This window comes from Leucoraja erinacea, chromosome 19 (genome assembly GCF_028641065.1).
Source record: "Leucoraja erinacea ecotype New England chromosome 19, Leri_hhj_1, whole genome shotgun sequence".
Taxonomy (NCBI): Eukaryota; Metazoa; Chordata; class Chondrichthyes; order Rajiformes; family Rajidae; genus Leucoraja; species Leucoraja erinaceus.
In genome coordinates, this window is record NC_073395.1 from 20,118,207 (window position 1) to 20,145,652 (window position 27,446).

Below are 27,446 nucleotides of genomic sequence, written 5' to 3' on the forward strand. Positions count from 1 at the left end.
ACTAGGGGGCAATTTACAGTAGCCAATTAACTTTAAAGCATGCCCTTCTTTGGAACGTGGGAGAAAACCAGTGCACCCAGAGAAAACACGTGGTCACGGGGAGAACATAAAACTCTGTGCAGATGCACGGGTGGTCAGAAACGAACCCGGGTCTCTGGCGCTGCAAGGCAGCAACTCTACCACTGCACCACTGTGCCGTCCTAAGGTGGTGGAGACAGATACAATAGTGGCATTTAAGAGGCGTTTTGGATGGTCATGTGGACGTGCTGGGAATGGAGGGATATGGATGATGTGCAGGCAGAGGAGATGTTTAACACAATCAGTATGAACATTGTGGGCCGAAGGGCCCATTCCTGTGCTGTACTTCCCTCTGTTCTAATGTCCATTCTAATATATGTTCTACAGTACTAATGTGTGTTCTAATATCCTACTGTTCTAATGTACTGTATGTTCCAATTTTATACGGTTCTTATGCATGTTCTAATGCATTTTCTAATCTAGTGCATGTTCTAACGCATGTTCTGGGGAATCATGGAAGGGGAAAGAGGAAGGGCTGGTAAGTGTGCCTCACGTAATCCCCTCTCGGTAAAGGGTGCTGGGGTTATGAACACAGATGGCACAGCCTCTGCTAATCTGCCAGAACGCCAGCGTGACTGGAAGCTGACAGATCCGTGTGCTACATCCCAGCGTTGCTCATCATTGCAACCATGATGATGTCTCTTTACTTATTAACCTCTGCTGCTGCTTCTCTCACAGCCAAAGCCGCACAGCAACCAACTCCATCTCGGGCAAACTTAAACGATTACCAGCCACGGAAAATTGAGAGGCGATTGGCGCGAGGTGGAGAGGGCCGAGAGAAAAAGAATGAGATCGTTTGCTGTCGGACTGGTTGCAAGAAGATTTAATGGAGGTTATAATCATGAAGACTTATGATATTGTAACATCTAATAGATTCTCTCAACCAGCAGGTCAGGAACCCGCTCCTGTCAATTTAAAGTGACTGGCATAGCAGGAACAGCAATGCTAAGGCAGAAAGATGAACACAAAAAATAGGCGGTGGAGTAGGCCATTCTGCCCCTCCAGCATGTTCATGATCTGGTCTCGGCCTCATCTCAATGGGCAGCACAGCGATAGAGTTGCTGCCTCACAGCAACAGGGAGCCAGGTTCAAACCTGATTACGGGTGCCGTCTGCGTGGAGTTTGTACGTTCTCCCTGTGACCGCGTGGGTTTTGTACGGTTGCTCCCGTTTCCTCCCACATCCCAAAGATGTGCGGGCCTATACATTAATTGGCCTCTAAATTGCCCCTAGTGGGTAGGGAATGGATGAGAAAGTGGGATAACATAGAACTAGTGTGAGCGGGTGATCGATGGTTGGTGTGGACTCGGTGTATTCGTAGTATAATTGGCTTCTGTAAATTGCCTCTGGTGGGTAGGATAGAACCAGTGTAGGGGTTGATCACTGGTGGGCATGGGGTGGGTGGAAGGGCCTGTTTCTATGCCATGTCTTTCAATCAACATTTCAAACATTAAGCAGCTTCATCGAAGCAGAAGCGAAAATGTGCCGCATTCAATCATTTGTGCCAAAAGCCAAGAGGAACTGCAATAGTCAACCAAACGTCTGCTGTTAATTAATGGCACCGGTTTCACTGAGATCTAACACTGAGTTTGTTCCTGCTCAAATCTCTGGGCAACTGTTGTAGCCTGCACCTTGATTCAGGTGGCTGCGACTTGTGTGAACAATGAAACAGGAGGAGACGGCTGGGTGGATGGGCGATCGCGCTGACAGCAACACATTTTCTACTCGGCTTCCTCTCGCTTCGGTGTTACATAAGGAGCTGTGGAAGCTCTGGCAAACCCAGCTCTCAGTTACGCAAGCTTGTCACCAGGAGAGCTCGCACAAAGCAGGCAAAATGCAGCTTTAACGAGGCAGTGCAGTGGACACTGATGGAGTGACACAGAGACGCGAAGCAGCAGCGATCAAATTCTGCAGTGATTTCCATCACATCAGAATTGTGCAGTATATTTAGTTTCGTTTAGAGATACAGCGTGGAAACAGGCCCACCAAATCCGCGTCGATCACCCATACACACTAATTCTTCATTATTCCACTTTCTCATCCACTCCATACACACTAGGAGCAGTTGTACAAAGTCAATTAACCTACAAATCTTCACGTCTTTGGGATGTGGGAGAAAACCAGAGCACCCGGAGGAATCCCATGCAGACACAGGGAGAACATACAAACTCTACACAGACAGCACCCGTAGTCAGGATTGAATCCGGGACTCTGGTGCTGTAAGGAAACAGCTTGGCTGTTGCACCACTGTGCCGATATAACCAGCAAGAAGCATAAATAGCTCAAGTCTATTAAAAAATCCCCCACCTCATCTGTATCCACCTATCACTCGCCAGCGTTTGTCCTGCCCCCACCTCTATTCCAGCTTTCTCTCCACTATTACAATCTGCCTGAAGAAGGGTCCCGAACTGAAACATCACCTATCCATGTTCTCCAGAGATGCTGACTGACCCGCTGAGTTACTCCAGCACTCTGTGTCTTTTGTTTATGATTAAAAGCAATGCAGAGGGTGAGGGGCAGCAAGATTAGATTGGATAGCTTGCATGTGGATGGATACCGCAGAGATCTAATTTGCCACACACCCTCAAGCCCAGAAGCAAGTTGTGTAATAACTTGTCAATGTGTAGCTGGCCTTGAAATTAGATTTTCACCAAAATCCACTTTCAAAAACAAAGCAGTCTTGGAATTAAATATCTAGACAGGGTGTAGGACCAAATCTATCAGATTACAAAGGAGTCATTTCCTTTAACCAGCAGGCCGTCTTTGTTACATCCCAACCCAATTCAGGCTCCTATATTTGTTATCCTTCATTGTTCGAAGGTCCTGCGAGATTAGAGTTTTGTTTAGTTTAGAGATATAGTGCAGAAACTGGCTCTTCAACCCACTCCGACCAGCGATCACCCCATACACCAGCACTATCCTACACATTTGGGACAATTTACACCGAAGCCTGCACGTATTTGGAGTGTGGGAGGAAACCAGAACAAATTCGTGGTCACAGGTAGAACATGTAAATTCCGTACTGACAGGATAGTCAGGATCGAACCTGGGACATTAGTTTAGAGATACAGCACATAAATAGGCCCTTCGGCCCACCGAGTCCACACCGACCAGAGATCCCCGCACATTAACATTATCGTACACACACTAGGGACAATTTTACATTTTGACCAAGCCAATTAACCTCCAAGCCTGTAAGTCTTTGGAGTGTGGGAGGAAACCGAAGATCTCGGAGAAAACCCACGTAGATCACAGGGAGAATGTACAAACTCCGTACAGACAAGCACCGGTCTCTGGCGCTGTGAGGCAGTAGCTCTACAGCAGCACCACTAGGCCTCCCGAATACCCAAGGGGTTCTGGAGTGAGGTCGAACGTTTCACACTCTATATCCCATCTGCAGCAACTTGCTATTTTACAAGCGCATGAAAAAAAGAAACAGTGAGAGAGCTGCACAGCACAAAATCTGGCCCTTTGGCCCATCTTGTCCATGCTGATCAAGATGGCATTCTGGGCTTGGCCTGCATTTGGTCAATGTCCCACTAGTCACTTCCATTCCTTTAGATTTTAGACTGCAGCAAGTTTGGACGGTGGGTGGACTAAAAAATAATGAGAAATGGTCTTAGTCTAGTTTAGTTTAGACATGCAGAAACAGGCCCTTCAGCCCACTGAGTCTACGCCGACCAGCAATCACCCCCCGATACTAGCACTCTCCTACACACCAGGGACAATTTACAATTTTTACCAGAACCAATTACGCTCCAAACCTGCACGTCTTTGGAATGTGGGAGGAATCCAGAGCACCCGGAGAAAACCCACGCCGTCACAGGGAGAACGTGCCAACTCCAGTCAGACAGCACCCGTAGTCAGAATATAACCCTGGTCTCTGGCACTCGGATTCAGTAGGCCGAAAGGGCCGTTTCCCTGCTGTATCTCTAAACTAAACTAAATTCCCACCCTTGGGAAAAAGATTCCGACTGTCTACCCTATCAATGCCTCTCATAATTGTATATACTTTTATCAGGGCTCCCCTCAACCTCCGGCCATTCCAGAAAAAACAATCCATGTCCGTCCAACGTCAGGAACATTGGGATGACCTTAAAACAACCTCAGATTTGCACTTTAGGGCCTTTCCTTCTCATTAATGAACTGCTGCTCACAGCTTTGATCACCGCTTGATTCATTGCCATCAGCCGAACGACCTTGCAGTTAAATTAAACTGGAATGCCAGAGCTCATTAAAACTGCCCAACTGTGACACAAATCTTAGAATTTAGTTTAGAGATACAGCATGAAAACAGGCCCTTTGGCCCATCGATCGCCCGTTCACACTAGTTCTAATGTTATCCCACATTCATCCACTCCCGACACACACTAGCGGCAATTTACAGAGGACCAATTAGCCCACAAACCCGCACATCTTTAGGATGCGGGAGGAAATCGGAGCAAACCCACGCGGTCATGGGGAGAACCTGTAAACTCCGTACAGACAGCACCCAAGGTCAGGATCAGAGGGGTGTCTGGCCCTCTGTGGCAGCAGCTCTACCTGCTGCGTCACCGTGCCGATCCTCGGTCATGTGGTTATCGGGGCAATCACATGCAACATATAAAACCTACCCACACAATGAACAATTAGACAAGGGATGTGTAGGATGGAAGTGCAGATGCTGGTTTAGAAACATAGAAAATAGGTGCAGCAGTAGGCCATTCACCCCTTCAAGCCATTCAATATGATCATGGCAGATCATTCAAACTCAGTGCCCCGTTCCTGTTTTTTCCCCACATTCCTTGATCCCGTTAGCCTGAAGAGCTAAATCTAACTCGCTCCTGAATACATACATTAAAATGGCCTCCACTGCCTTCTGTGGCAGAGAATTCCACAGATTCACAACTCTCTGGATGAAAAGGTTTTTCCCCCATCTCAGTCTTTTCAGTTTACACTGAATGATAGACACAAAATGATCCCCTGACTCTGCATTGGACATAGTGCATTTACACTGCAGAACAGCCTTCCTTAATGCCTCAACACTTCAACTCCCCCTCCCATTCCCAATTCGACCTCTCTGTCCTGGGTCTCCTCCATTGCCAGAGTGAGCAACACCGGAAATTGGAGGAACAGCACCTCATATTCCGCTTGGGGAGCCTGCATCCGGCGGCATGAACATTGAATTCTCCCAATTTTGTTAGCCCTTGATATCTCCTCCCCTTCCTTAGCCCTCGAGCTGTCTCCTCCCATCCCCCAGCCCTCGGGCTCCTCCTCCTCCTTTTTCCTTCCTTCTCTCCGCCAAAGATCCTATAGGATCTTTGCTCCCCGCCACCCCCTATCAGTCTGAAGAAGGGTTTCGGCCCGTAACGTTACCTATTTCCTTCGCTCCATAGATGCTGCTGCACCCGCTGAGTTTCTCCAGCATTTTTGTGTAACTTCGATTTTCCAGCATCTGCAGTTCCTTCTTGAACAACAGCCTTCCTTAATCTAACACTTTGCAGCAACTGGGAGATGTTTCAATCAGCTAATTACCATCAACTCTCGGAGTGAGGCAGTGAACAGATGAGTAGACACGGAGCAGATGTTCCCGGCTGCTGCCCATCGCTACAGCTCCCGGATATGATGCATAAACTGTCCTTGTCCAATCTGTCACGGAACCATACTAACCCCGACCAGTACGGGGAACCATAAGCCCTTGCAGTGCAATCATCTTGCCAAGATATCACCAAGCCTTATACCTTTTAAAGGCTAACATAACATGAGCGGCACAGTGCAGAGTTGCTGCCTCACAGCGCCGGAGACCCAGATTCGATCCTAACTACAGGTGCTGTCTGTATGGAGTTTGCATGATCTCCCCATGGGTTTTCTCCAGGTATTCTGGTTTCCTCCCACAATCCAAAGAGGTACAAGTTTGTAGGTTGATTGGCTTCTGTAAATTGTCCCTAGTGTGCAGTATAGTTTGATTCGGGACCTTTCGTCAATGGCATCAGTTTAGCATAACTGGAGAACTGGAAGTTGGAAGTCTTTTAGACTTTAGAGGTACAACATGGAAACAGGCCCTTCGGCCCACCGAGTCCGCGCTGACCAACAATCACCCCATACACGAGTTCTATCCTACACTCCAGGGAAAATTTACAGAAGCCAATTAACCTACAATCCCAAATGTCTTTGGAACGTGGGAACGTACAATCTCTGTACAGACAACACCCATGGTCTGGATCGAACCCGGGTCTCTGGCGCTGTGAGGCAGCAACTCTATCGCTGTGCCACTGTGCCACCTGTACCGGGTCAGGCAGCATTCTTGAAGAACATGGATAGGTGACGTTTTGGCTCTGGACCCTTCTTTAATCTGGCATCAGTTTAGCATGCCTGGAGTGCCGGAAGCTGGAAGTCATTCAGCACGGCACTGAAGGCACCAGCAATCAGCAACCAAAGCCCTGGGCAACGACACAAGGACATGGGTGAAGATTAGAACTGCTGGAGCACAGCATCCCCTCACGTCTGCTGCTGACGGAGGTCCAGCACACACACACACACACACGATTCATCAGGTCATCAAACAAAACACGGAAGCATGACACAGACTAACGCAAGCCATGATCCCAGAGTCAATGCCTGGCTGCAGTTTCTAACCGCAGTGTTGGATCGCATTGAATACAGGAGCCAAGGTGCTGAGTAGATTTCACAGTTTGGACCCAAAATAGCTACAGCAGATGTCATTCCATTCACACGCTGCTCATATCAAAGCGGCAGAAGAACCACGTCTATTATTATCCGGTCTGTTGAAAAAGGAACTGCTGATGGTTACCATCTCCCAAGGATGTTGCCAAGACTCGAGGATCTGTGCTATCGGGAGAGGATGAACATGCTGGGACTCTATTCCCTGGATAGACACAAAAACCTGGAGCAACTCAGCGGGACAGGCAGCATTTCTGGAGAGAAGGAATGGGTGACGTTTCTGGTCGAGACCCTTGAAGGAATGGGTGACTTTTCGGGTCGAGACCCTTCAAGGGTCTCGACCCGAAACGTCATCCATTCCTTCTCTCCAGAGATGCTGCCTGTCCCGCTGAGTTACTCCAGTTTTTTGTGTCTATCTTCGGTGTAAACCAGCATCTGCAGTTCCTTCTTGCACTCTATTCCCTGTGCGGGAGGAAAATGAGGGCTTATAGAGGTGTATAAAATCATGAGAGGAATACATCGGGTAGACGCATAGATTCTCTTGCCCAGAATCAGGGAATTGAGAACCAGAGGATATAGGTTTAAGGGGGGGGGGGGGGGGGGGGGGGGGGGGGGGGGGGGGGGGGGGGGGGGGGGGGGGGGGGGGGGGGGGGGGGGGGGGAAAGATTAGATAGGAATCTGAGGGGTACCTTTTTCACACATAGGATGGTGGGTGTATGGAACGAGATGCCAGAGTAGGCAGGGACAAACGCAATGTTTAAGAAGCAATTAGACAGGTACATGGTTAGGACAGGTTTAGAGGGATATGGCCCAAATGCAGGCAAGTAGGACAAGTGCAGATGGGACGTTGGCCGGTGTGGGCAAATTGTGCCGAATGGCCTGTTTCCACGTTCTATGACTCTATCTTCCTCCACTACACTTCCTTGTCCCACTATCTCATTACAAGAAGATCTTTAAATAATTAAGCAAAATAAATATAAGGAGTGTATAACGGCAGTGGACCTGTACTCGCTGGAGTTTAGACGTTCGAGAGGTGGAGAAACCTCATTCAAACTCACTGAATCATGATAAGCCTGCAGAGTGGATGCGGAGATTGGAAACATGGAACTGCAGATGCTGGTGCATACCAAAGATAGACACAAAGTGCTGGAGTAGCTCAGAGGGTCAGGCAGCATCTCTGGAGCAAAGGAGCAGGTGACATTTCGGTTCGGAGGCTGAAGAAGGATCCCAATACAAAACGCCACCTTTTCCTTCACTGCAAACAAAGGGAATTGTTGTCAACAGACGTTACAAGAGTATTTTGCGCTGTTAATTGGTGAATAGAAGCTGCCTTTTGGCCGCATTAATCAGAGATGCGCGCACAGGGTGACACTTCAATAATGGCACAAAATTGAAATGACTTTCAAATGTTAGTGAAAGGCTGCACATTTAACAGGCAACATTCACTGGCTGGTTGTCTTGGCAGAGTTGGTATTCATTTATGTTCAGGACATACGCTGTTAAGGGTTTGCCCATCAACATTACTACCATTGAGGATGTTGCCAGGACTCAAGGGCCTGAGCTGTAGGGAGAGGATGGGCAGCCTAGGACTTTATTCCATGGAGCGCAGGAGGCTGAGGGGTTATCTTATAGAGGTGTACAAAATCATGAGGGGAATAGATAGGGTGAATGCAAAGAGTCTTTTTTTTTTTTTACCAACTTTAAGGTTTAAGGGCAAAATACTTGGGCAAGACTTGCATCGGGCTGTTGAATTCCCAGCTTCTCCTTTGCACTTTCTGACCACTGATCTCCTTTACCCATATTGATTGATTGATTGATTGAAGGACACAGCATGGAAACAGGCCCTTCAGCCCATCGAGGCCACGCCAACCATCAAATCACCCATTCACACTGGTTCTATGTTATCCCACTTTCTCATCCACACCCTACTGGGGTCAAGGAAAGAGCCTTCACGTCGCGGCCCTGTTTCCACCAATCTCTCCACCACCACGCACAAGAAGCGCAAGACAGACACCATTGTGTTGCAGATGCCGAGAAGTGTATTCAGCTCTGGCTGAACAACTTCTAATCTTGCGTGTGGACTCGACAAGAACAAGATTCAACATATCAGCTACCGCGATCCTGCAACGATCTTTCCCTGAAATCACAGTTAGAAACTTGCACAGCATGGTGGCGCACTGGTAGAGTTGCTGCCTTACAGCGCTGGGGTTCGATCACGACTACTGGTGCTCCAGTTTTCTCCAACACTCCAAAGACATACAGGCTTGTAGGTTAATTGGCTTGGTATCATTGAAAATTGTCACTGGCGCGTCGGAAAGTGTTAGTGTGCGGGGATCGCTGGTCGGCGCAAACTCGGTGGGCTGAAGGGCCTGTTTCCGCGCTGTATCTCTAAACAAAACCAAATTAAACTTCTAAACAAATTAATACATCCATCCTCAGCAACTAATCAATTGAAGTTAATTTCAACTCATCCCTCAGAGGTTCACCATCAGTGCGTCTCCCTGCAACTTCTTCTTTTTCAAACAAATCTCTGGGACAACTTTCCTATGTAGTTTAGTTTACTTTCGAGATACAGCATGGAAACAGGCCCTTCGGCCCACCGAGTCCACGCCAACCAGTGACCGTTTGTACCCTAGCATTATCCTACACACTGGGGACAATTTACAGAATCCAATTAACCTACAAACCTGCACACCTTTGGGGCACGGGAGGAAACAGGAGCACCCGTAATCAGGATTGAACCCGGGTCTCTGACACTGCGCCACTGAGCCAATCCTAGGCTGCGAAGTTGATATTTAATACTTCCATTTCTCCAGCACTTTTCACTATACCTCAATGGTTACTGTTTGTGATTCACAGCCAAGTGAATACTTCGGAATACTAAAGGAAGCAAGCAATTTGTGTACAGCCAGCTCCCACAAAAACTAATGTGTTAGCAATAAAAGTTAGTCACACAGGTCAGAAATAGATGCTTTGGTTCACCATACTGAGTGGCCCAGCTAGTAGGGCTGCTGCCTCACAGCACCGGAGACCCGGGTTCAATCCTGATGTCTGCCTGTGCGGAGTTTGCATGTTCTCCCTGTGACCGCGTGGGTGGGTGCACTGGTTTCCTCCCACATCCCGAAGGCGTGCGAGTTTGTAGATTAATCGGCCCTCTGTAAATTGCTCCTTGTGTGTAAGGAGTGGATGAGAAAGTGGGATAACATAGAAGTAGTGCGAACGGGTGGTCGATGGTCAGTGTGGACCTAATGGGCGGAGACAGATTCAGATTCAGATTCAGATTCAATTTTAATTGTCATTGTCAGTGTACAGTACAGAGACAACGAAATGCATTCAGCATCTCCCTTGAAGAGCGACATAGCAAACGATTTGAATAAATGATAATAAGTGTCCGGGGGGGGGGGGGTGATTGCCAGTCACCGAGGTACGTTGTTGAGTAGAGTGACAGCCGCCGGAAAGAAGCTGTTCCTTGACCTGCTGGTTCGGCAACGGAGAGACCTATAGCGCCTCCCGGATGGTAGGATGGTAAACAGTCCATGGTTGGGGTGAGAGCAGTCCTTGGCGATGCTGAGCGCCCTCTGCAGACAGCGCTTGCTTTGGACAGACTCAATGGAGGGGAGCGTGGAACCGGTGATGCGTTGGGCAATTTTCACCACCCTCTGCAATGCCTTCCGGTCGGAGACAGAGCAGTTGCCATACCATACTGTGATGCAGTTGGTAAGGATGCTCTCGATGATGCAGCGGTAGAAGTTCACCAGGATCTGAGGAGACAGATGGACCTTCTTCAGTCTCCTCAGGAAGAAGAGACGCTGATGAGCCTTCTTGATCAGAGTAGAGGTATTGTGGGTCCAAGAGAGGTCATCGGAGATGTTGACTCCCAGGAACCTGAAGCTAGAAACACGTTCCACCTCCGTCCCGTTAATGTGGATGGGGGTGTGCGTGCCGCCTCTGGACTTCCTGAAGTCTACAATGAGCTCCTTGGTCTTCTTGGAGTTAAGGGCCAGGTTGTTGTCAGCGCACCATGCTGCTAAGTGCTGGACCTCCTCCCTGTAGGCCAGCTCATCGTTGTTGTTGATGAGGCCAATCACCGTTGTATCATCTGCATACTTGATGATGGTGTTAGTACCATGTACAGGTGTGCAGTCATAGGTGAAGAGGGAGTAGAGGAGGGGGCTCAGCACACAGCCCTGAGGAACACCGGTGTTCAGGGTGAGGGTTGAAGAGGTGTGCTTGTCTAACCTCACAGACTGGGGTCTGTTGGTTAGAAAGTCCAGTATCCAGTTGCAGAGGGAGGGGTCGATGGCCAGGTTACCGAGTTTGGTGATCAGTTTTGATGGAATAATGGTGTTGAATGCTGAGCTGTAATCGATGAACAGCATTCTTACATAAGTGTCTCTGTTGTCAAGGTGGGAGAGGGCGGAGTGAAGTGCCGTTGAGATGGCATCCTCCGTACTCCTGTTCTTGCGGTAGGCAAACTGATAGGGATCCAGTGTGGGGGGTAGGCAGCTTTTGAGGTGTGCCAGGACCAGCCTCTCGAAGCACTTGGTGATGATGGGGGTAAGTGCAACTGGGTGGAAGTCGTTGAGGCTTGCCGCAGTGGAGTGTTTTGGCACTGGCACGATGGAGGTGGCTTTAAGGAAAGTGGGGACAACTGCTTGGGCAAGTGACAGGTTGAAGATGTCAGTCCAGACGTCTGTCAGCTGCGCAGCACAGGCACTGAGCACGCGCCCGGGGATGCCGTCAGGGCCAGCAGCCTTACGTGCATTAGTCCTACTCAGTGCCACGTACACGTCGTAGGGGGTGAGTGTGAGGGGTTGGTGATCGGCAGGTAGCACAGCCTTGATGGCTGTCTCTAGATTGTCTCTAGATCTAGACAAGCAAATACCCACAGCAGCGCTTGGTCCATAGCCATCTATGCCTATGTGATCAACGTCCAGATCTCTGCCTCCATCACCCTCTCGCACAATGTCTAACAGATACCAACCACCCTGGAGGTGAAAAGGAAAATCTCCCTCAGATCTCCACTAACCCTCTTACACCAAAGCTCATGGCCTCTAGTTCCTGACACTGAAATAACAAAATAAATATCTGTAATCGAGAGATAGATATTGATCAGGGGAGCAAGTATCAATCCTATGCTCTTGAGTTTGGTTTGGTTTAGAAAAACAGTGTGAAAACAGGCCCTTCGGACCACCACGTCCATACTGTCCAAGGATCACCCCTACACTAGTCCGAACCTTCATACTCGGGAATATTTACAGAAGCCAAAGAACCAACAAACCTGCACGTCTTTGGAATGTAGGAGGAAACCGGAGCACCTGAAGTATACCCACGCTTAGAGCAACCTACTCCTGCTCCTAGTTTTTAGTGGTTAAAGTTTACTTTATACAGCATGGAAACAGGCCTTTCAACCCATCGAGTCCATATTATCCCACTTTCTCATCCACTCCCTACACACTGAGGGGCAATTTACTGAGGGCCAATTAACCTACAAACCCACAAGTCTTTAGGATGTGGGAGGAAACCGGAGCACCCGGAGGAAACCCAGGCGGTCATAGGGAGAAGGTACAAATGTGGTCTTACCCTACCTACAACATCCTAGTCTAATCCTCCTAATGCCCCGCTTTTAATTCTGAAAATCTTTGGAGAAAAAAACCCAATTCCCTTGAGTGACATGCCTCAGCTGAATGGATATTAAAAAAATTACAACAAATTAGTGATAGCGAACAGCATCTGAAATTTGGATAAGTACTCATTATTCGAGCTGACAATTACTCTTTAATTACTAAATATTCTAGCAACTAATTAGACACATCTGTCTATCCACACAGGCCAAACTTGCTCATCGCTGTTCATTCTGTTGTACTGCTTTCAAGGATTAGCAGATGTGACAGAAATGATTGAATTTTGCTTCCAAAACCTGGATCTGCAAGTCTATGCTGCTCTACAATCACTACAACACATTGATCCAATTGGTAAAGGCCAATCAAGTCCAAATAACATGATGCCATCCACAAGTTTATTCACAGGAGCAGAATCATGTCATTCGGCCCATCAAGTCTACTCTGCCATTACAATCGTGGCTGATCTATCTTTCCCTCTAAACCCCATTCTCCTGTCTTCACCCATAACCCCCGACACCTGTACCAATCAAGAATCTGTCAACCTCCGCATTAAAAATATCCACTGACTTGACCTCCATAGGCGTCTGTGGCAACAAATTCCACAGATTCACCACCCTCTGACTAAAGAAATTCATTCTCATCTCCTTTCTAAAGTTACATCCTTCTATTCTGAGGCTATGGACTCTGGTCCTAGACTCTCCCACTAGTGGAAACATCCTCTCCACATCCACTCCATCCAAGCCTTTCACCATTCGATATGTTTTAATGACCTTTCACCCCCCCCTCCTCCCTCATCCTTCTAAACACCAGCGAGTACAGGCCCAATGCCTTCAAATGCTCATCATATGTTAACCCATTCATTCCTGGGATCATTCTCGTAAACCTCCTCTGGACCCTCTCCAATGCCATCACATCGTTCCTCAGATATGGGGCCCCAAACTGCCCACAATACTCCAAATGCGGTCTGACCAGCGCCTTGTATACCCTCAGCATTTTATCCCTGTTTTTGTGTTGTAGCCCTCTCGAAATAAATGCTAGCAATGCAGAGGTGACTGGGAATCATTTCAGGGACTAGTTTTCTCTCAGTGTCTGGTCTTCTCTTCTGCATCGGGATTACCTTCCCAGCTTCCCCCAACCCCCAAGCATACTGGCTTGTGCCACGCATTGTCCACTTGCTATGTCAGCGGGTCAGGCAGCATCTCCTCAAAATAAGATGGGTGTCGATCAGGGTCGGGACCCTTATTCAGACTCTGGAGTTCTGGTCGCCTCATTACAGGAAATTACGTGGCAGCTTTGGAGAGGGTGTAGAAGTGGTTTACCAGAACGCCGCCAGGATTAGAGAGCATTACCACAAGGATTAGCAGGTATTAACTGTAACGTGAGATTGGACATACTTGGATTGTTTTCTCTGGAACATTAGGGATTGAGGGGGTGATCTGACAAAGGTGCTTAAAACCATGAGAGCATGGATAGGGTGGACAGTCAGAACATTTCTCCCCAGGGTGGAAATGTCAATGACCAGAGGGCACGGCGTGAAGATGAAAGTTTAAAGGAGATGTGCGGGACATGTTTGTTTTACACAGAGAGTGGTGGATGTCTAGAATGTGCTGCCAGGGTTGATGGTGGAGGCAGTGGAAGGAGTTTCACGACATTTAAAACCTGTCTGAGCTCCTGAACCACCGAGGCATAGAAACCACAAGCACAGACAGCGCTGATAAACGGGATTAGGAACAATCTGGATTTGAAGATCAGCGTGGACACGGCGTTTCTGTGCTGTTTCTTTAGACGTCAGAGATACACATGCAGAAATAAGCCCTTCGGCCCACCCGGTCCGTGCTGACCAGTGAGCCCCCCATACACTAGCACTATGGTACACACTAGGAACAATTTTAACAAAGCCATTTAACCTACAAACCTGCACATCTTTGGAATGTAGGAGGAAACCAGAGCACCCAGAGAAAACCCACACAGTCACAAGGAGAACATACTTAAGGGGCTGTCCAACTGTACGAGCTAATTCAAGAGCTCTCCGGAGATTTAAAAAAAAATCTGACTCGTGGTAAGCACATAGAATGTACGTTGCACGTACATCGGAGCTCGGGACCTCTTAGCGGCTCGTAACGCTAACAGCAGGTACTCGGGAGACACGGTAAGCTTGGGAAGGCTCGTGAAGATTTTTCAACGTGTTGAGAAAATGTCCACTAGAGCCCCGAGTGCCTACGAGCGGCTATTACCGTAAATCTCCAAGTTCGAATCAGGGGAAACCCGGGAGAACTCTTGAATTAGCTCGTACAGTGGGACAGCCCCATAACTCCGTACAGACAGCACCCATAGTCATGATCGATCCCGGCTCCCGAAACAGCAGAATTACTGGAGTAAAAGCAGAACTATTCAGCAGCATCCAAGAAAGAAACCATGCTCATGCTTCAGTTCTGATGAAAGGTCGTCAACTTGAAACATGATCTCAGCTTCTCTCCATCAGCTGCCTGATCTGCTGAGATGCCGGTGTCCTGGGGCCTGTGTTTATACATAAAGCATCTTCACTCAGATTTCGCAGTCATTATATTACTGTTATCTCTGGCATCTTGCTGTGCTCATGACACACTGCCGTGGTGAATTCTCGGAAGCCATCCATCGTCGGAAAACAGGTTACTGCCGTCAAGGAAGTAAAAGGTGCTACAGAAATGAAAGACTACGATTATGTTTTAGATACCGGGCACAATGTGCTGGAGTAACTCTGCGGGTCAGGTAGCATCTCTGGAGACAAAAGATGGGTAACGTCACCTATCCATGTTCTCCAGAGAAAAGCTGCCTGAGTTACCACTGATCTTTGGTTACCTGCTCCAGCACATAAGTGTCAATGGAGTTTTGTGTCTATCTTTGGCTAGTCGGAGGCTCTCTACAGGTCTGTGGACGACGGCGCCAGCCCTGGCAGATCCTTGTTTACTTCATGATTTTGATTAAGACTTTGGATGCCTTCAACATAGACCCGGTGTGTCAATGGAGACAATCGCCAGCCGGGGGTGGGGATGGGATGTGGGAGTGGAGAGAGAAGTTTATTTGGCCTTCCATCACAGGATTTGGTTTGATGGACCGGGCTACATTCTCAACTTCCCGCAATTTCTTGCAGTCTTAGGCAGAGCATTAGCAACACCAAATTCTGTTGCATTTGGATGCAAAGCTCATTCGAGCAGTGCAGTGGTACAGCGGTAGAGTTGTTGCCTCGTAGCGCCAGAGACCTGGGTTTGATCCTGACTATGGGCGCTGTCTGTACTTTAAAAAAAAAAAAAAAATGTTCTCCCTGGGACCGCGTGGGTTTTCTCTGGGCACTCAGTTTCCTCCCACACTGCAACGTAATAGTAAATTGTCCCTAGTGTGTAGGATAATGCTAGCGTACAGAGTGATCGGCGGGCTGAAGGAACAGTTTCCGTGCTGGCACGATTTCTTGGTTGTGCCATTAATGCGGTTAGACCAGGATGAATTAAGCCAAGAAACCAGCAGCTCTCAACCCTCTCCATCTCAGCACCATTGATACAGATTGTGTTGTGGTCTCCACCTTGCTTCCTGAAGTCCATGACCAGCTCCTTTGTTTTGTTCGACAATCGTGTCATACATGGAGTTGCGGCAAAATGCAACCACGCAACTAGTATATTGAGAGCAGAACGATGGGGGTGGGAATGCAACCTCGTGGGACATCAGCATTGAGAATTATCATAGAGGATGTTTTAAAGGGCACGAGGGAATCAGACAATTTTGTTAAAGGGCAATAAAACCAGGTAGTTGATGGATTTGAAAACAACAAAAAATAATAGCTTTTCATTTCTGATTTAATTACTTAATTTTCAATTCCCCAGTTGCCATGGTGAGATTTAAACTCATCTCTACCAGAGACACAATCCAGGCCTTTATATTACTTGTCCAGTAAGTTAGCCTGTGATTTACGGTACTGTATACCAGCCGCATGTACTACACATGGATAGCAAACAACTAGAGCTGGTTTATGAAGCTTTCCCCGAGCGATATGGACAAGCATAAGAAAAGGTGCCTCTTTTTAAGAGTTACTTAATCTCAGATTGCATTGCTGGGTGTTAATTGAAGACACTGGGGTTTCCCCATTAGAAGGTGGCAGGCTCAGAGTTTAGTTTAGACTGGAGACACAGTGTGGAAACAGGCCCTTCGGCCCACCGAGTCTACGCCAACCAGCGATCTCCCATTCTATCCGTTGCACTCGGGACAATTTAAGAGAAGCCAGTTTGCAACACTGACCTGTACATCCTTGGAGTGTGAGAAAAAACTGGAGCACTTGGAGAAAACCCACGCAGTCATGGGGAGAATGTACATACAGCACCTGTAGTCAGGATCGATCCTGGATCTCTGGTGCAGCAACCGCTGTGCTGCCTCTTGCAGGAGCTGAAGAGATGACGGTCTTTTTGCAGACATTAGGTTTGATCCCAAGAGAGATTTGACAAATGTTGTGATTTTTGTAGAGGTGAGGGTTTGACTCTAGACATTTTTGACTGCCCATTCCCACACCGACCTTTGCGTCCTTGGCCTCCTCTATTGCTACAGTGAGGCCACATGCAAACTGGAGGAACAGCACCTCATATTCCACTTGGATAGTGAACAACCCGACTGAGCTCTCCAGTTTTAAGTAATACCCCCGCCCCCATGCGTTCTCCCTTTCCTGTGCCCCACCCACCCTGGCGCAAATCCATTGCTCCCACTGTCCCGTCCCCACCCCCAACATCACCTCCCACCCATATGTCCCTGGCTTTACATTTCACTCCTTATCTGCCTACCCTTTGTCCCCTTTAAACCTCCAGTCTTTATCACTTATTCCACTCATCTGCCAATCACCCCCCCCACCAACCTGTATCCACCTATCACTTGTCATGCTTTGACAGCCCCCCCCTCTCTATCCCAAACAACTCCACATCCCCATCACACATGCTGCCTGACACGCTGAGTTACTCCAGCACCTTGTGCTTTGCTCGAATTTCCAGCATCTGCAGTCTCGGCTGGTTCCAGCTTATTAAAATGGAAGTCCCACCAGCCCAACGTGGACCACACTGCAGACATAACTCACTGGTTTGAAGGGAAGGGACATCACCCAGTGGAATTCATCGCCACAGAAGGTTGTGGAGACCAAATCAATCGATCTTTCTAAGTTAGAGATTGATCGATTCTTGATTAGTAATGGTGTCAGGGGTTATGGGGAGAAGGCAGGTGAATGGGGTTGAGAGGGAAAGATAGGTCAGCCATGATTGAATGGCAGAGTAGACTCATTGGGCCAAATGGCCTAATTCTGCTCCTATGACTGATGAACACCCTAGGGGGTCACACGAATGGTGAGAGTGTTTCCTTTCAAGATAGGTGTGAACTCTACTAAGCATGACTCCATTGAATGTATAGACACTAAGAAAGTATGAGGAGTTTTTCCACAGTTTGGTTTCTGTACATATTTTTTTTATTCTGAACAAAGAATATGTTTGAAGGAATAACAACATTCTTGTCCATCTACATTAATCACCTTTGTTTGCATGAGGACCATATCTGTCCTTGCCTATTTAAGTCCCTCTTTTTTTTTTTTTTAAAAAGGCAGTGAGAGGGAAAGAGTTTTACCAACATAAATCAAAGAAATGCAGATAAAGACTCAACATTTGATATAATTTCTGTATCTGGCCCATCCTATCAAGTGCTTAACAAAAGAAATCTGTCTAAAAATATCAACCATTCCACTCTTTTCTCAAAGTAATTACTGACCTGCCAGACTCTGGGGCATTTTCTCGTCTCCTTTTCAAAGTTTCTTTGAGTTTTTCTGAATCTGCCACTTGCTCTGAAGATTCATAATGAGAATCTCAATCAGCAGTGTGAGATTAGCAATTGCTTTAAAAAAAAAACCATATACATAAAGAAAGGATGCAAAGAGTCAAGGAGCTTATTCATAGCTTCCTGATTGCACTCTAATTGCAGAAGCTAATCAAGCTGATGCCAATTAAAGACCAGGGCATCCATTTGAAATGGAAATGATAAAGTGGGGGGAAAGATTATCCAGCATTTAAGAAGATTTGCAAAGAGTGTCTTTGAGAATGTATGTATATATATATATTTTTTGAAGGTATTTAACAGCTGCCAGCCAGCAATTATAAGTGGAGTGAGTACATCAATAGCTTGAAGTGGAATCATTTTTATGCATCAGTTTGACAGGCTTCCAATTAACTGCACTCTGGGCTTTCATTCCAGTTATTAATCCTCGTTATGCATTTGTATTAATCGAGATGTTTGAAACTGGGAGAAGAGAGGGCCAAATTGTATTGATCTCTGAAAAGAGGAACAGATGTTTTTCTTTAACATCGTTTTCCTTGACCACTATCCCAAATATCAACACTGCTGTGCGAAAGGGGGGCACAAGGAACTGCAGATGCTGGAATCGTGAGCAAAACTCAGAGTGCTGGAAGAACTTTGCAGGTCAGGCAGCATCTCTGTGGAGAGAAACGGACAGGTGATGTTTTGGGTCTGGTTTGGACCAGGGTCTCGATGTGAAATATTGTCGGGAAGTTACATTGTCTATCTATATTACTAAAAGTCTGATCTTGACCACTTCCTGTTTTTCTGTATCATGATTTTAGAATAAATGCTGCCACTTATGGCTGTGATTTTTGGCCATCTTACTCAGAATCCCCCTTCGCCACGCAGGACAAGAGGATTTTTCCCATTGATTAAAAATAAAAGAGTTATTAATGTTTAAAAAATGTTGAGATTCTCTCTGCTGCCCCTGCTGGTGGGAAGGGGGAGGGACTATAAACCCAGAAGTGTTGTGCCTCAGTCAGTCTCTGCAAGATGGGGGAAGTGAGAGGGTCACGTCTCTCGGTCTGAGCTGTGAATAACACTGAACACATGTCTACTAAACTGTGAGTGTGGTTTTACTGACCCTTAATGTGGTTTGAAAATGAAAATGTGGTGGGATTGAAGTAAAAGCACTGCAAATGGTTGGTGGAGGTTTGGGTTGAAGTAAAAGCACTGCAAATGGTTGGAAGTCTAAACTTGACAACTTCCTGTTTGCACTGTATATTGTTTTTAGATAAAACGCTACCACTTACGGGTGTGATTTTTGACCATCTTACTCAGTCCCCCTCCGCTCATCAGGTGCAGAGGATTCTTCCCATCAATGAAAAATAAAAGTGCTATTAGTTTTTAAAAATGCTGAGGATCTCTCTCCTGTCAATCACACCATAAAGGCCACACCTTTTCTGGTGGGAGGGGGGAGGGATTATAAAACCCAGATGTGTGGGTGTGGCTCAGTCTCTGCATGATGGGGGAGGGAGAGGTCACGACTCTGCCTTAGCTGTGAATTAACTGAACACACTTGAAATGGTATGAAACTGCATTTGAATTTGGTGGCATTGCACCCTGCTAGAAGTGGCATGAAACTGCACTTGAATTCGGTGGCTTTACACCCTGCTTGAAGCGGTGATACTGCACTTTAATTCGGTGGCCTTGCACCCTGCTTGAAGTGGTAGGAAACTGCACCTGAATTTGGTGGCCTTGCACCCTGGAAATATAGGAAATATTTCCACAGGAAATATAGTGGAGGCTTTGGCGCGAATACAGAAGACACTTACAAGAATGCTGACTGGATTAGAGGGTATTAATGATAAGGAGAGGTTTGGCCTGTTTTAGAGTCACAGCATGGAAACGGGCCCTTCGGCCCACCAAGTCTATGCTGAGCACCTGTTCGTACTATGTTAGACTACTTTTACATCCACTCCCTACACACTAGAGGCAATTTACAGAGGGTCAATTAACCTACAAGCCTGCATGTCTGTGGAATGAAACCGGAGCACCCGGAGGAAACCCACATGGTCACAGGAAGAGTGTGCAAACAACGCAGACAACACCCATGGTGAGGATCGAACCCGGATCTCTGGCGTTATGAGGCAGTGGCTCCACCAGCTACGCTACTCTGCATTTGGTGTTTGACAGGAGATCTGACAGAAGTATTTAACATTTTGAGAAGCCTAGATTGGGTAGACACTAAGAACCTTTATCCCAGGGTGGAACTGCTTTTGGATAGGCACGTGATACACAAGGGGCGGAGGGATGTGGATCATGTCCAGGCAGAGGAGATAAGTTTAGATTAGTTTCAATTAGCAGAGTTTCAACCGGAAATGTGGATGGAACTTTTGCCTCCACAGATGCTGCTCAACCCACTGAGCTTCTATTCTCTCTGAATTCTCTCTAGTGTCATGGCCTCAGAATAAAAGGACATACCTTTAGAAGGCGATGAGGAGGAATTTCTTTAGTTAGAGGGTGGTGAATCAGTGGAATTCATTGCCACAGACGGATGTGGAGGACAAGTCAATGGGTATTTTTAAGGTGGTGATTGACAGATTCCTGATTAATAAGGATATTATGGGTAGAAGGCAAGAGAATGGGGTTGGGAGGGAGAGATAGATCAGCAATGATTGAATGGCAGAGTAGACTTAATGGGCCGAATGGCCTAATTCTGCTCCGTGAACTTATGAAAACAATTTCACAGAGGGTGGTGCTTCAACTAGAGCATTGACGTGTTTCTCTTCCCACAGATACTGCCCGACCAGCTGAGTATTCTCGGCATTTTCTGTTTACATTATATATTTCCAGCATTTGTGGTTTGGTAAATATATTACACACACACAATTATATAAATATAAATATATTAAAAAATATATTTATATACAACACACACACACACACATATATATATTATATATATAAATAAAAATATAAATTAAAAAATATATACATAAAAATATATACAGGTATATATTTACGTGTGTATATATATTTATTTATTTATTTATATATATATATATATTTATATATATTTAAATAAATTGAAAGTCTCATCTTGACCACTTCCTGTCTGTGCTGTATATTGATTTTAGAAAAAATGGTCCCATATATCACTATGATTTTTGGCCATCTTACTCAGTCCTCCTCCACTGAGCAGGCCCCGAGGATGTTTCCCAGGATTTTTCCCATTTTTTTCTTTAACATCATCTTCCTTGACCACTATCCCAAATATCAACACTCAGAAATTTGTCCCTTATTTGGGAGTGAGAAAGTTGGCAACCCTAAGTCTACTCCACCATTCAATCAGCGCTGATCTATTTTTCAACTCTCATCCCCATTCTCCTGCCTTTTCCCCCCCATAACCCCTGACATCTGTAAGGAGACAGAGTGGTGTAGGAGGTAAAGTTGCTGCCTCACACATCCAGAGGAGCATGTTCGATCCCAAAGTCATGACCTGTCAATGGTCTGCTTGTGCTGGACAGCTAGAAAGTAATTTCATAATTTTAGAAATGTTGTCCCCTTTATCCTTTCCCCTGCTAACTGTGAACGGCCAGATTGTATTCATGCAAGTCTTTCCTTTGACTGGATAGCACACAAACAAACACTTCTGTACACGTGACAATAATAAATAAACTTAAGTTACAGCTTAGAAGATGGACACAAATTGCTGGAGTAACTCAGCGGGACAGTCAGCATCTCTGGAGAGAAGGAATGGGTAACGTTCCGGTTCGAGACCCTTCTTCAGACCCGCAAAGAAACAGGCACCAATCAATCACCTGTTCACACTGGTTCTATGTTATTCCACTTTCCCGTCCACTCCTACAGATGTGCTATAGAAAGCTTAGTCAGAAACAATTACTCAGAAACAGCCTGGCCCATCACATGCTCAGCGCTTCCTTCCATCCAGCCCATCTTCACGGTGCCTTGCATCAGGAAGCAAGTATCGGCTGGAAATCTCATCATGGATGCCTGCCGCCCTGGCCATTCCATTTTCTCTCTTCTATCTGCAAAATTGTCCCTGGTGTGTAGGATAGTGCTGGTGTACAGGGCGGCATGGACTCGGTGGGCTGAAGGACCCATTTCTGCGCTGTATCTCCAAAAGTGTCAATACTGCAGATGCTGGAATCTTGAACAAATCACAAAGTGCTGGAGGAACTCGGATAGTCAGGCAGCATCTGTGAGGGGAAACGGATTGATGACATTTCGGGTCAGGACCCTTCTTCAGACAGGGGATTAGGATTCTTTTCCGGAGGAGTGGGAGAGGCAATCCTTTATACCGCACTTGGAGTGGAAAGGTTCCACACTATTGACAATACACTGAGTAACAACTCACTTGCAAAGATCTGCACTATTTATTTTCCATGGTCTGCTGCTTAACTGGAAGTAATGTCGGCCAAATTGTTCCTGACACTGGCTCCTTCCCTTGTGTAATTCACTTGATATATAGACTAGGAATCACAATATGCTAAATAAATTACTCCACTACAGAGAGATCTTCGGCGTAATATAGCGTAGCGCACAATTCAGCATGAAGCAAGCTGGGAACACTCCATTAACTGCAAGATGGAGAGAGAAAATGGAACGGCTGCATTTCTGCAACACATGCGTGTACACGGATGTGTCCCTGTGGGCACACACGCCAACATGCCTCCATGTTGTCAGTGGGACAGAAACAGATTAGTTGACTAGGGAAGCACAGTGGCGCAGAGGGTAGAGTTGCTGCCTCACAGCGCCAGAGACCCGGGTACGATCGTGACTACGGGGGCTGTCTGTGCAGAGTTCGTACGTTCTCCCTGTGACCGAGTGGGTTTACCCCGGGTGCTCCGGTTTCTTCCCACATTCCAAAGACACGCAGGTTTGCAGGTTAATTGGCTTCTGTAGATTGCCCTTGTTGTGTAGGATGTGAAATGGGATAACATAGAAGTATTGTACGGGTGATAGTTGGCCGGCACGGACTCAGTGGGCCGAAGGGTTAGTTTCTACGCTGTATCTCTAAAACTAAGGCACGAGGGTCTGTTACCAGCCATCAGAACTTCACCCACAAGGGGAGCTCAGACCTAATCTATTCCCCCCCCCCCCCCTCCCCCCCCCCCCCCTCCAGTACACTCCTACGCTCTCTCTCCTCCCCCCCCCCCCCCCAACCCTCAAATTTTCTATGGCATCTTTGTCTCCAGCCATGAACCTTCTTGCCACCAGAGTAGGGGGTGTCCATTGACAGTGGAAGACGGTGGTCTTCATGGGGAAAGGGCTCAAGTACAAAAGTCAGGATATGACATATAGATTCAGTTGTACAAGTCGTTGTCCAGACCATACTAGGAGTACTGAGGACAGTTTTGTTCACCCAGCTACAGGAAGAATATCAATGCATTGGAAAGGGTGCAGAAGAGATTCGGCAGAACATTAGACACAACAAACTGCGGGTGCTGGTTTAGTTTAAAAAAAATAAAATAAAAGACAGTGCTGAAGTCAGGCAGCATCTCTGGAGAACATGGATCGGTGACGTTTCAGGTCAGCAGCTGAGGAGCATGAAATCATGATGGGTGTGGATAAAGTGAATGCTCACTGTCTTTTTCCACAGAGTAGGGGATGCCAAAACAAAAAGGGCACAGATGTGAGGGGTGAGATTTAAGAAGGACATCACTCGTATGGCAAGTCAGAAGGTAATCTATATCTGGAACAGGGTGTCAGAGGATGCAATAGAAACAGATGCAATTTCGACCTTTAAAATATATTTGTTCAGTTTAGGAAGGGTTTAGAGGGCTATTGGCCAAATACTAGCAAATGGGACAAGCTCTTGTCATTCCCCCAGCTGCAGAATTTGCAACTCTCTAATCCTTATGTCTCACACCGTGATCATTTCTGGCCTTTGTCCAACCACCTGCCTATTGAAACTCCCCTCCTACCCCCCCTCCTTGCCCGTGTTCATCTATGACCTGCCCCATCCACTCTTCTAGCTTTATTTCCTCCCACACCTGCAATCATTCTGAAGGAGGATGTTGCCAGGACTCGAGGGCCTGAGCTAAACGGAGAGGTTGTACAGGCTGGGAGTTTATTCCTTGGCGCACAGGAGGATGAGGAGTGATCTTATGACACTGAATAAAATCATGAGAGGAATAGATCGGGTAAACGCAGAGTCTTTTGCCCAGAGTAGGGGAATATAGAGAACAGGAGGTCAGTGGTCCAAGGTGATTGGGGAAAGATTCAATAGGAATCCGAGGGATAACTTTTTTTACACAAAGGGTGGTGGGTGTGTGGAACAAGCTCTCAGAGGATGTAGTTGATGTAGGTACGATTGCAATATTTAAGAAACATTTAGACAGGTAAATGGATAGGATAGGTTTAGCGTGATGTGGGCTAAATGCAGACAGGTGGGACTAGTGCAGATGGGGCATGTTGGTCGGTGTGGGCAAGTTGAGCTGAAGGGCCCGTTTCCATGCTGTATGACCCAAAAGCATACCAATCCATGTTCTCCAAGGATGTTGCCCGACACACTGAGTTACTCCAGCACTTTGTGTCTTTGTATGCCAACTTAGTCAGCATTGTCACGGTGGACTGTTTCCATGTTCCAAGACTCCGACTCTAAAGGAATGGAATTTGACAGCTCTAGGCAAGACAGATTATACCCTGGAGATGGGAGTGTACTAGTCACCCAGGAGTCAGAGCCTAATCTTCAGCACTGCGCAATAAAAGAAAATTGTCTGTTGATTTCTAGTTTTTAATCATTTATAAATCCAAGTGACGTTGAAGCTTCCTGGCAGAAATACCAGATCTCCTCTCCTGAAGCCATCAGTTCAAAAATACATCCTGCTCACCGCAATCTGGTCACTTCTACTGACACAGGCAACATCAACAAGACCTCCCGAGGTTATTAACTGACCCAGATGCCAGTGTGCGATTGAGACGTTTGATTTGGATCCTAAATCTAGATGTCAGGCCAGTGACAGGGAGGGTGTCAAGAAAGGCACAGTTGGGTATGGTCTTGTCTCGAAGTCAGAGAGCGATGAACACACCCAATCCCTGCCCAAACGTTCATACAGTTCAGAAGTGTAGGTTGTGTGATATCAAACCTCGAGCATTATCCATCAAGTCAAGTCAAGTCTATTGCCAGCTGCACAAATTCTCTCCCTAGGTTGTTGTGGATAGTGCAGCAGCAGAGGGAGGCAGACTCCGATTCCAGCCACTGCTTCCCGTTTTGTGTTGCTTTATAAAGGCGTTCTCTAAACCGCACACCTGGGGAGCAATTAGCATGGAGCAGGAACAATAAGTTTCCTCAGTCTGTGCGCAAGCAGTAAATACATTCCGCCATGTGAGTATCACAGACTGTGCCACTGGCAGGCAGTCGTGCCTTGGTGCTGTAACAACATTCAAATCCCACTCTGGAAGCCAAAATTTAGGATGACGTTACAATGCAGCACCACGAGTGAAGACCTAAGGAGGCGGCACAGTGGCGGAGCGGTAGAGTTGCTGCCTCACAGCGCCAGAGAGCCGGGTGCCATCCCGGCCTTGGGTGCTCTCTGTAGGGATTTAGCACAGGAGATTTTTTTTTTCTGGAGGTTGCAAAACTGGGATAACATAGGACTAGTGTGAACAGATGTGAAAGAAGGAACTACTGATGCGGGTTTAAACCAAAGAAAGACACAAAAAAGCTGGAGTAACTCAGCGGGATAGGCAGCATCGCTGGAGAGAAGGAATGGGTGACGTTTCAGGGTCGAGACCCTTCATCCTGAAGAAATGGCTCCAGAGATGCTGCCTGGCCCGCTGAGTTACTCCAGCTTTTTGTGTCTTTCTTTAGTGTGAACAGATGATTGATGGTTGGCACAAACCCGGTGGGCCAAAGGGCCTGTTGCCACGCAGTGCATCTAAACTAAAGAGGAACCCGTACATAGACATCCACCACAACGCTGTTTGGATCAGATGCTATGAACAAGGAGAGGTTGGACAGGCCTGGATTTTTTTTTCTAGAACAAAGTATATTAAAATAATGGTAGACAGTCTGAACCTTTTCTTCAATGGTGGAAATGTCAAAATTAGAAGCCACTCCTCCAAGGTTAATTGACTTCTGTAAATTGTGTTAGTAGGTTAATTGGCTTGAGTTAAAATGGTAAAATGATCCCTAGTTTGTGTAGGATAGTGCTAGTGCACCGAGTGATCGCTGGTCAGCGCGGACTTGGTGAGCCGAAGAGTCTGTGCCCGTGCTGTATCTCTAAAGTTTAACATAAAGTCTCTCCGAGATGCAACATTTAGCTCAGAACTTGGCAGCACCATCTGCACCTGTGGAAGGAAGCCGTGGCAAGAATGGAAAGAATCACTAAGCCTTTCTTTAATTAAGATCACTTGTTGTTCCTCTGAATTACCGACAATTCTCCGGGAACTTGAGTGATAGAGATACTGAGACAAACTGCTTTGGCTTAAACTCATCAGGCATCTTAATGGGATGCCTTCTTCACCGAGTATGCTTTCCACTGCTGAATATTGTACAAATCGAATGCCTCTCATCAATTCTTAACTGTACTTCATTCAAATGGCTGTCATTACAGAGAATATGCCGCTCCTCTTAATGTTCAAAACATTGACAACTTATTTTAAGAAAATGTCTCCAATTTGCATTAAGTACCTGTTTAATTTGACAATTACATTTTTGAAATGGCACAAGGTACCAATTATATCTGAAGGGACTGGTTTAGTTGAGAAATGCAGCGTGGAAACAGGCCCTTCAGCCCACTGAGTCCATGCCAACCATTGTTCACATTCATTCTACGTTATCCCCACTTAAACCAGCTCGAGTTCACGGAGGGGACATCTTGATTGAAGAGGAAGAAACAAGACCCTGCGCAAGTTTACAAACTTATTTAGTGCATGTTTTTTTTTTTTTTTTTAAAGAGATACAGCATGGAAACAGGCCCTTCATCCCATCGAGTCCATGCCGGCCATCGATCAACCGTTCACACAAGTTCTGTGTTATCCCACTTTTGCATCCACTCCCTGCACACTAGGGGCAATTTACAGAGGGCCAATTAGCCTACAAACACGCGCAGCTTTGGAACGTGTGACCCGCTTGGGTTTTCTGCGCTGTATCTCTGAAGTCTGAACAGACCCTTCGGCACAACTTGTCTCTATTGACCAAGATGCTCATCTAAATTTGAACCATTTGCCCCAGTTTGGCCCATATCATAGAAACATAGAAACTTAGAAATTAGGTGCAGGAGTAGGCCATTCGGCCCATGAGCCTGCACCGCCATTCAATATGATC

The 27,446-nt window shown here is 46.7% G+C and overlaps 1 protein-coding gene across 3 annotated transcripts in view; it reads right to left on the bottom strand.

Moving 5' to 3' along the window:
* syt1a (synaptotagmin Ia) overlaps window positions 1–27,446 on the bottom strand; it is a 214,160-nt gene that overhangs the window by 166,015 nt on the left and 20,699 nt on the right. The window contains exon 2 of one of the 3 annotated variants that reach the window (XM_055650557.1): window positions 18,125–18,197. The exons of the other annotated variants lie outside the window; for them this stretch is intronic. The gene's annotated coding sequence lies outside the window, so the exon portion shown is untranslated. The remainder of the gene's footprint in view (window positions 1–18,124; window positions 18,198–27,446) is intronic. 3 annotated transcript variants of the gene reach the window in all.